At 31.1% G+C, this 8,419-nt stretch overlaps 1 protein-coding gene across 2 annotated transcripts in view; it reads left to right on the top strand.

Annotated features, from left to right (window-relative positions):
* LOC117612960 overlaps positions 1 to 2,938 on the top strand; it is a 3,709-nt gene extending 771 nt beyond the window's left edge. Inside the window, exons 3-5 of one of the 2 annotated variants that reach the window (XR_004583638.1) lie at positions 763 to 824; positions 1,181 to 1,244; positions 2,718 to 2,938. The gene's annotated coding sequence lies outside the window, so the exon portion shown is untranslated. Of the gene's footprint in view, positions 1 to 762; positions 1,245 to 2,717 lie in introns of both variants that reach the window. The other variant, XR_004583637.1, reaches the window with a different exon arrangement.
* The last annotated feature ends 5,481 nt before the right edge of the window (positions 2,939 to 8,419 follow it).

Here is an 8,419-nt window from a genome sequence, read left to right as displayed (position 1 = left end):
CTTTTTTATGGTCTCAACTCAAATGCCAATATTCTGTTGCGTGCTTTGGTATCCCAGAATTTTTCTTGTTTTGGTAGCTCACTTTTCTTTTTCTTTTTTTGTTAATGAATTAAACAAGTTGGACTCATTTTTGTGGTGAGATTTTAATTTTTCTNTTTCTTACATATGAATATAATTGCGATTCCAAAGGGTGTGGAGGATATAATTTGCCATATAAAAAAAATGTAATCGGAAAGCTTAAAGTGGAGGTGAATTGGAAACATTTGTGGGAGAGTGCTGGAGATGAGCGGTTTATAGTTTATGGGTTTTTTTTAATGTGCTCTGTGTTATGCAAAGTGTCTTTAGGATTGTTGGGTTCCTTACTTGTGCTGCCCCTTGTATTGAATGATCTTCAGGTTGTGTGTGATGGAGATTGAAACTAATTTTTATTCAATGTTTTCCAGACCTGTAATGGCAAGGTCATGGTGCATGCTCTACTGTATCTCGTTCTTGGTGTATATTCTTCACATGGTTTTATTTGTTAAAAATTATAGTGTTGCTGAGTTCGTATATCTTGACAATTATTAGCTTGATGACTATCTTTATTTTTCTTTCAAAAGATTAATGTGAATTCTTTTCTTGTGTTAGCTTTCATTTCATATTTTAGAGTTTTTATCACTTTTCAATCACTTTTCAATCTTTTCTTTTTGTAAGATTACATTTTCCCTTTGTATAAAGTAATTAGTGTTTTTAACACGTAAAAAATGTAGCCATGTTGTTTAGTGCAGGAGAAGCTGCGTAATAGTTGAAGCTGCCATTATGGTTTTTGTTGTAAAAATTTCAAGGTTAAGGCAATTCAATTTTAGTTCTGTGTTTATGACTTTTATTGTATATTAGTTTCATAGTTGGTCATTTCATATTAATATTCTTTCAATAGTTAATAGCCACATTTGTATGAAAACTTGATCATATTTGCACTGTAGTCTCTTAGGAAAATGGAAAGGGAAAAAAAAAAAAAAAAAAAAAGGTAAGTCTTAAAGGAGAAAAAATGATTAGAAAGAGATTCAAATTTTCTGTTGTAAGTCCAGTTTAATGGCCTTGTTGAAATTATATAAAGACAATATCTAGTTTGAGGTTTCTTGTTTGTGGATGTGGGTGTCCGAATCTAACAAAGTTGTAATTCCTTTCATTGCGAAATAAGGAAGTCAGTATGGGTTTTCCTCAAAATTTGGCCACTTGCCGATCGAATTGGACTTTGAGTCAAGGTATAAACTTGCTCCCCTTGTTGTGCTTGTTGATACATATGGATTCTGTGATTAAGTTTTTTTTACAGATGCTAATGCAATTACCAAAATCCTGTTTGGCAATTGTCTTTGATACAATTACATGTATTTTTTATTTTGTTCCACATGCAGTGCATTCCATTGATGCAATTAGATGTCACATATTCAATTACCTACTTCATGTCTACCAATTGGATATTTGTAAATCCAATTGTGTTCCAAGTTTGCATAATATGCATAATTTTGTTTTTATCTTCCATTAATCCAGCTCTGTGCTAAGTAAATCCTTTGCCTTTTGATCTTTGCCATTTGATTGATTGTTGAGAATATGTTTAGTTTTCTCTTCTTTTTTTTTTTTTTTTTTTTTTTTTTTTTTGTGAATTCCACTTATGCAATTGGATTTGACATGTTCATTTACCTACTTCCTGTCTGTCAATTAGATTTTTGTGAACCCAATTGCACTTCAATTACCTTGTGTCCAACAATGTTTGTTATTTACTTGTCATTAAGTTATTAACACTTGCAATGAAAGTAGAAGTTAATTGATATACTAAATTCTATTGTGTTTTTTTACTTTTACGCACTTAATCATGGAAGAGAAGAACAATTAAATTAACAGTGATCGTTTGGCAATTACATATTCATTTTTTTTAAAGAAAGAACAGAATGGCAATTACATAGGGCATGTTTGTCAATTGCCAACATGACATGGTTGTGTTGTAGCAAAATAAAGGAATTTTGTATGGGCTCGGTGACGTAAGACATGGGCTAAATTGAAGATGAGTGATGTGGGAAAGTCCCAGTCCTTTTTTTTTTTTTTTTTTGGTAGTGGAATATAGTTCTGTTTTTGTTTTTATTTTTATTGTTATTTAGGTTTCAGTCTTTATGTTATTGGCAGCTTTTTCAATTTTGAGAATGGAAATACATTATGTCATTTTGTCAATGCAATTGACAAACAGGTAGTGTCATTTGCATCCTAGTCTTCGTAATTGACAAACAAAGTAGTCCCATTTACATTCCAATCGCGTAATTACAAGCTATAATTGTTAACATAAATAAAGTTACAAAACATTATATTTCTCACATGTTAAGCTCTTTTTATACTTAAAAGTTTTTCTTTATGCTAAGTCATGTCTCACTTTTCAATAATGAAGGAATATGCACAAATGATTTTCAAATTTGAGAATGTCCATACAGTATGTAATTTGTAAATTCAATTGACAAACAGGCAGTGTCATTTGCAATCGTGTCTTGCAATTGACAAACAAAGGAGTCTCATTTACAGTCTACTTGCGCAATTACAAGCTATAATCGACAGACATAAATAAAGTTACAAAGTACTATAGTTATCACATGTTAATCTTTTTTTCTTCTTAAAACTATTTTTTGTTAAAATTATTTGGATTTATATAAAGATACCCAAATTTTATTGTTTTGAATATGGATATTTTGTAGCAAAATAAGGAAATTTATACAAGATTGCAAGTTGGCGTGATGGATGTTGAGACATTGGAGTGCAAGCTGGCGTGATGGCTTTTCCAAGTGGCTTTATGAGTTTATAAGGACTTATTGTCCAAGTCCAAATAGAAAATATTAGTTTAATCATTTACGAACTTTTATAACATTTGAATTGTACCATACATTTGGCCAAGTTATAATATTTCAATTTTACCGTACATGTGGACAAGTTTATTTTCCCTAAAAAATATTTGAATTAATTAAGGGTAAAACAAATACAAGTTATAACGGAGGATTTTTAAAATTAAAAATTAAAACTACCAACCTCAATTGATTTTTAAAAACAAAGCATAAGATATGGAAGATTTGACCACAACTAGCCATCATAATTCATAAAATAAAACCAACAACTCATTATGAAATTGAGTTAGTATTATCAATATTTATGACGATTTGAGTAATTGACAAACATGGACTGTGTAAATGGCAGAGGTCGTTTGGCAATTGCCAAACAGGGAGTGCGTAATTGACAACCAAGGAGCATCCCATTGCATAGCAATATGCAATTTCATTTTTTACTAAAATAAGGACCCATTTTACATCCCAAAGGTCCACTATTACCAATTTCTTGTAATATGGATCCATATCCTTGTAAAAAGCTGATTTACAACATTATGGATTTGGTGAACCCTAACGTTATAATCCATGAGCAAAACCTTGTAAATTGTTACAAAAAACTTGTAAGTTACGAGTTTAGAATTAGCTTGAATTCTAAAATTTCGTACATGAGAAGCAAATGAGATGGTAACTCAATCACTTTCTTCCCCTTCATTACCTCATTTAGTATTTTGTTATGTTACATACTTATATAAAATTTCGAGTATGTTAGTTGAAATTTTATATATTATATGTAAATATCATATTTATACATTATATATTGATTATTAAATGCATATATATTATTTAATTATTATATTATTATATACCATTTTTTTTATTGATTGGAACATGAACCAATTATATTACGAAGATATGAACCAAAAAACAGAGAAAGATCATAAGGGAAATTTTTGTTGGATGGTGCTATGAGTCATCTTTTGTCATAAAGACATTTGTTTAAAGTTATTTTTAGAATAAGCACGAATACATATATATTTTTATATTTTTATATAATAATATGTCAGCTTGAGAAGTAATTATAGTGTGGCCTCAGAGTATGTCATATAATATAATATAAGTGGATATTTATTGATATTATGTCGTAAAAGTTGAATATCTTATCATTGATTGATATTAAACACGTAAATGAGTTATACTATATAGTCATATTTTGGTTCCTTATAGTAATTTATTCACATTTAAGAAATAACAAAACAAAAAGAATAGTTATCATGCGTGCCTATTTTCTTCACTTTTGACTTCGTTTTCCACATGATTTCACTTCCCATTCCTAATGCTTTTGTAACCCGAAAGTGAATAAGTGTTTTTTGGTAAAAAAATATGCGATTTTTGGCCTTTCTAAATATGTTGTAAACATGTATTTAAAATATATTAAAATTAAGAAAATAAATTTATAAAGGGAAGGTGGGATATTAGAGAAGTAAATTAAGTCCTTATCCTTGTAAACCAAAGGGTTTACAATAGTAAGGACTCGTATGTAATTGACAAACAGTTAGTGGGAAATCGAAACTATATAATGCAATTGACAAATAGTAAGTTCAAAATTGCAATTGACAAACAGTAAAGTGGAACATTCGGAAGGTAAATTGGGTCATTATACTTACAAACACAAATGTTTACAATATTAAGGTATATTATTACTCTATGTTAAACAGGTGTGTTCCATAAGAGTTTAAAACCCATCCTTAATATTGTAATATCGTAATTTACAAAGATGAAGACATCTAGTACAATATTAAGGTAACTTGGGACATTAGGAAAGTAAATTGGGTCAGTATACTTGACTAGGGTAAGAGTGGACCTTGGTGGAATAAATTTGGTCCTTATTCTTGTAAACACAAGGGTTTACAGTATTAAGGACCTTTTTTACAATATTTTGGACCTTCATGTTCCATAAACTTGTAAAGTGTATCCATAAATTTGTAATATCATAAATTACAATAGAAAGGATCTCTATTACATGGTTAAGGTAATTGTGGACCTTGGAGATGTAAAATTGGTATTTATTCTTGTAAATGCAATGGTTTATAACATTAAGGACTCGTATTACAGTACTTTGGACGTAATCCTTCCATAAACTTATAAAGCAGATCCTTAATCTCGTACATTACAAGATTTGGGTTCTCATTTATGATTTTTTGCACCATGATTACAAGTTTGAGGTTCTTCCTTATCCCTAGCGTTGTAATATCCTGATTTACAATTGAAAGGATCCCTCTTACAATGATAAAGTAAAGGTAGTCCTTATTCTTGTAAACACAAGGGTTTACAGTATTAAGGACCTCTTTTACAATGTTTTGGAGCTCCATGTTCCATAAACTTGTAAATGTATCCATAAACTTGTAATATCATAAATTACAATAGAAAGGATCTCTATTACATGGTTAAGGTAATTGTGGACCTTGGAGATGTAAAATTGGTATTTATTCTTGTAAATGCAATGGTTTATAACATTAAGGACTGGTATTACAGTACTTTGGACGTAAGCCTTCCATAAACTTGTAAAGCAGATCCTTAATCTCGTACATTACAAGATTTGGGTTCTCATTTATGATTTTTTGCACAATGATTACAAGTTTGAGGTTCTTCCTTATCCATAGCGTTGTAATATCCTGATTTACAATTGAAAGGATCCCTCTTACAATGATAAGGTAAGGGTAGACTTTGGAGAAGTAAAGGTTGTCCTTATTCTTGTAAACACAAGGGTTTACACTATTAAAGACCTCTTTTACAATGTTTTGGACCTCGATGTTCCATAAACTTGTAATATCATAAATTAAAATAGAAAGGATCTCTATTACATGTTTAAGGTAATGGTGGACCTTGGAGATGTTAAATTGGTACTTATTCTTGTAAATGCAATGATTTATAACATTAAGGACTCATATTACATTGCTTTGGACGTAAGCTCTCCATAGACTCGTAACGCAGATCCTTAATCTCATACATTACAAGATTTGGGTTCTCATTTATGATTTTTTGCACCATGATTACAAGTTTGAGGTTCTTCCTTATCCATAGCGTTGTAATATCCTGATTTACAATTGAAAGGATCCCTCTTACAATGATAAGGTAAGAGTAGACTTTGGAAAAGTAAAGGTAGTCCTTCTTCTTGTAAACACAAGGGTGTACAGTATTAAGGACCTCTTTTACAATGTTTTGGAGCTCCATGTTCCATAAACTTGTAAAGTGTATCCATAAACTTGTAATATAATAAATTACAATAGAAAGGATCTCTATTACATGGTTAAGGTAATTGTGGACCTTGGAGATGTAAAATTGGTATTTATTCTTGTAAATGCAATGGTTTATAACATTAAAGACTCGTATTACAGTACTTTGGACGTAAGCCTTCCATAAACTTGTAAAGCAGATCCTTAATCTCGTACATTACAAGATTTGGGTTCTCATTTATGATTTTTTGCACCATGATTACAAGTTTGAGGTTCTTCCTTATCCATAGCGTTGTAATATCCTGATTTACAATTGAAATGATCCCTCTTACAATGATAAGGTAAGGGTAGACTTTGGAGAAGTAAAGGTAGTCCTTATTCTTGTAAACACAAGGGTTTACAGTATTAAGGACCTCTTTTACAATGTTTTGGACCTCCATGTTCCATAAACTTGTAAAGTGTATCCATAAACTTGTAATATCATAAATTACAATAGAAAGGATCTCTATTACATGGTTAAGGTAATGGTGGACCTTGGAGATGTAAAATTGGTACTTATTCTTGTAAATGCAATGGTTTATAACATTAAGGACTCGTATTACAGTGCTTTGGACGTAAGCTCTCCATAAACTCGTAACGCAGATCCTTAATCTCGTACATTACAAGATTTGGGTTCTCATTTATGATTTTTTGCACCACGATTACAAGTTTGAGGTTCTTCCTTATCCATAGATTTGTAATAGCCTGATTTACAATTGAAATGATCCCTCTTACAATGATAAGGTAAGGATAGACTTTAACTTTGTAAATGTGGTCCTTATTCTTGTAAACACAAGGGTTTACAGTATTAAGGACATCTTTTACAATGTTTTGGACCTCCATGTTCCATAAACTTGTAACGTGTATCCATAAATTTGTAATATCGTAAATTGCAATAAAAGGATCTTTATTACAAACTTAAGGCGATGATGGACCTTAGAAATGTAAACTTGGTTCATATTCTTGTAAACGCAGCGGTTTACAACACTAAGGACTTGTATTACAATGGTTTGGACGTAAGTGTTCTATGAACTTGTAAAATGGATCCTTAATCTCGTATATTACAATATTTTGATTTCTATTTACAAGTTTTTGCACCATGATTACAACTTTAAAGTTCTTTATAATCCATAATCTTGTAATACTATAATTTACATTAGAAAGGATCTCTCTTATAATGTTAAGGTAAGGGTGGACCTTGGAGAAGTAAATGTGGTCCTTATTCTTGTAAACACAAGGGTTTACAATAATTGTGTTTACAAGAATAAGGACACATTTTACAACATCACGGATAAACTTTACAGTGTTATGGAACAGTCTTGTGCCCAACACTGTAATATGAGTCGTTCACGTTGGAAACCCAAGTTTTTACAAAATTAAGAAAATAAATTTGTAATTATTATTGTTTTTGGTTACAAGTTTAAAAAAAAAAAAAAAAAATTTGGCTGTTAAAATTTGATTGGGTTGGTTGGGTTAAGATTACTTTATCTAAAAATTTGAATAAGATATTTCGACCAAAAAAATTTGAATAAGACAGTTTCTTTCCCATAGAAAAAGACATAGATTAAATATTAAAGAAAAGCTTAGGAGAGAACCGGGCAACTTGAACAACAGGTTTCATTTTTCTTAAAAATGTGGGTGTATCGATACACCAGGTGCACCGTAGAAGGTGCCCAAATTAAAGACCCTCATCTTTAATCACGAAAGATGTTGAAGGTGCTAAGGAAGCGTCTAGGAACTTTCTCCTAACCACTTGCTAAGATGAGGAACTTTCTGCTTGTCTAACCACTTGCTCATACCTAACCATCTTAGAACCTTCTCTTTATATATTCTTCAGTAAAAAATTCAAACGAAAGTTCCTCACACCTACCTTTTTTACGTTTATTTTATGTCAAAATTGAATAAAGAATTCAGAAAATATAATATTAATAATATAAAAAGAAGAAGGGATCGATGAAATGTTGCTTGATCTTCTTTGGGAACTTGAGTAAAGGAGTAGTTGGGGTTCTATAGGATTTTAAAGTGGTAGGTAACTGATTCGTCAAGCCTCATAAATCTAACCACAGCCCCACTGCCATACCCAATTCTTTGAGCTTCTCTTTAGTTTTATCTGCCTCCCATGACGACTCAACCAGTGTTTTCTTCTCCTTCTTCCTCTTCTTTCACACATGATTCATGGACATATGATGTGTTTCTGAGTTTTAGAGGTGAGGATACACGCACCAAGTTTACAGGTCATTTGTACAAGGCCTTGTCTGATAAGGGCATCTACACCTTCATTGATGGAGAGCTTCCAAGAGAAGAAGA

This window comes from Prunus dulcis, unplaced genomic scaffold (genome assembly GCF_902201215.1).
Source record: "Prunus dulcis unplaced genomic scaffold, ALMONDv2, whole genome shotgun sequence".
Classification (NCBI taxonomy): Eukaryota; Viridiplantae; Streptophyta; class Magnoliopsida; order Rosales; family Rosaceae; genus Prunus; species Prunus dulcis.
The sequence above is the reverse complement of the archived record's forward strand: the minus strand, read 5'-3'. Positions and strand labels throughout refer to the sequence as shown.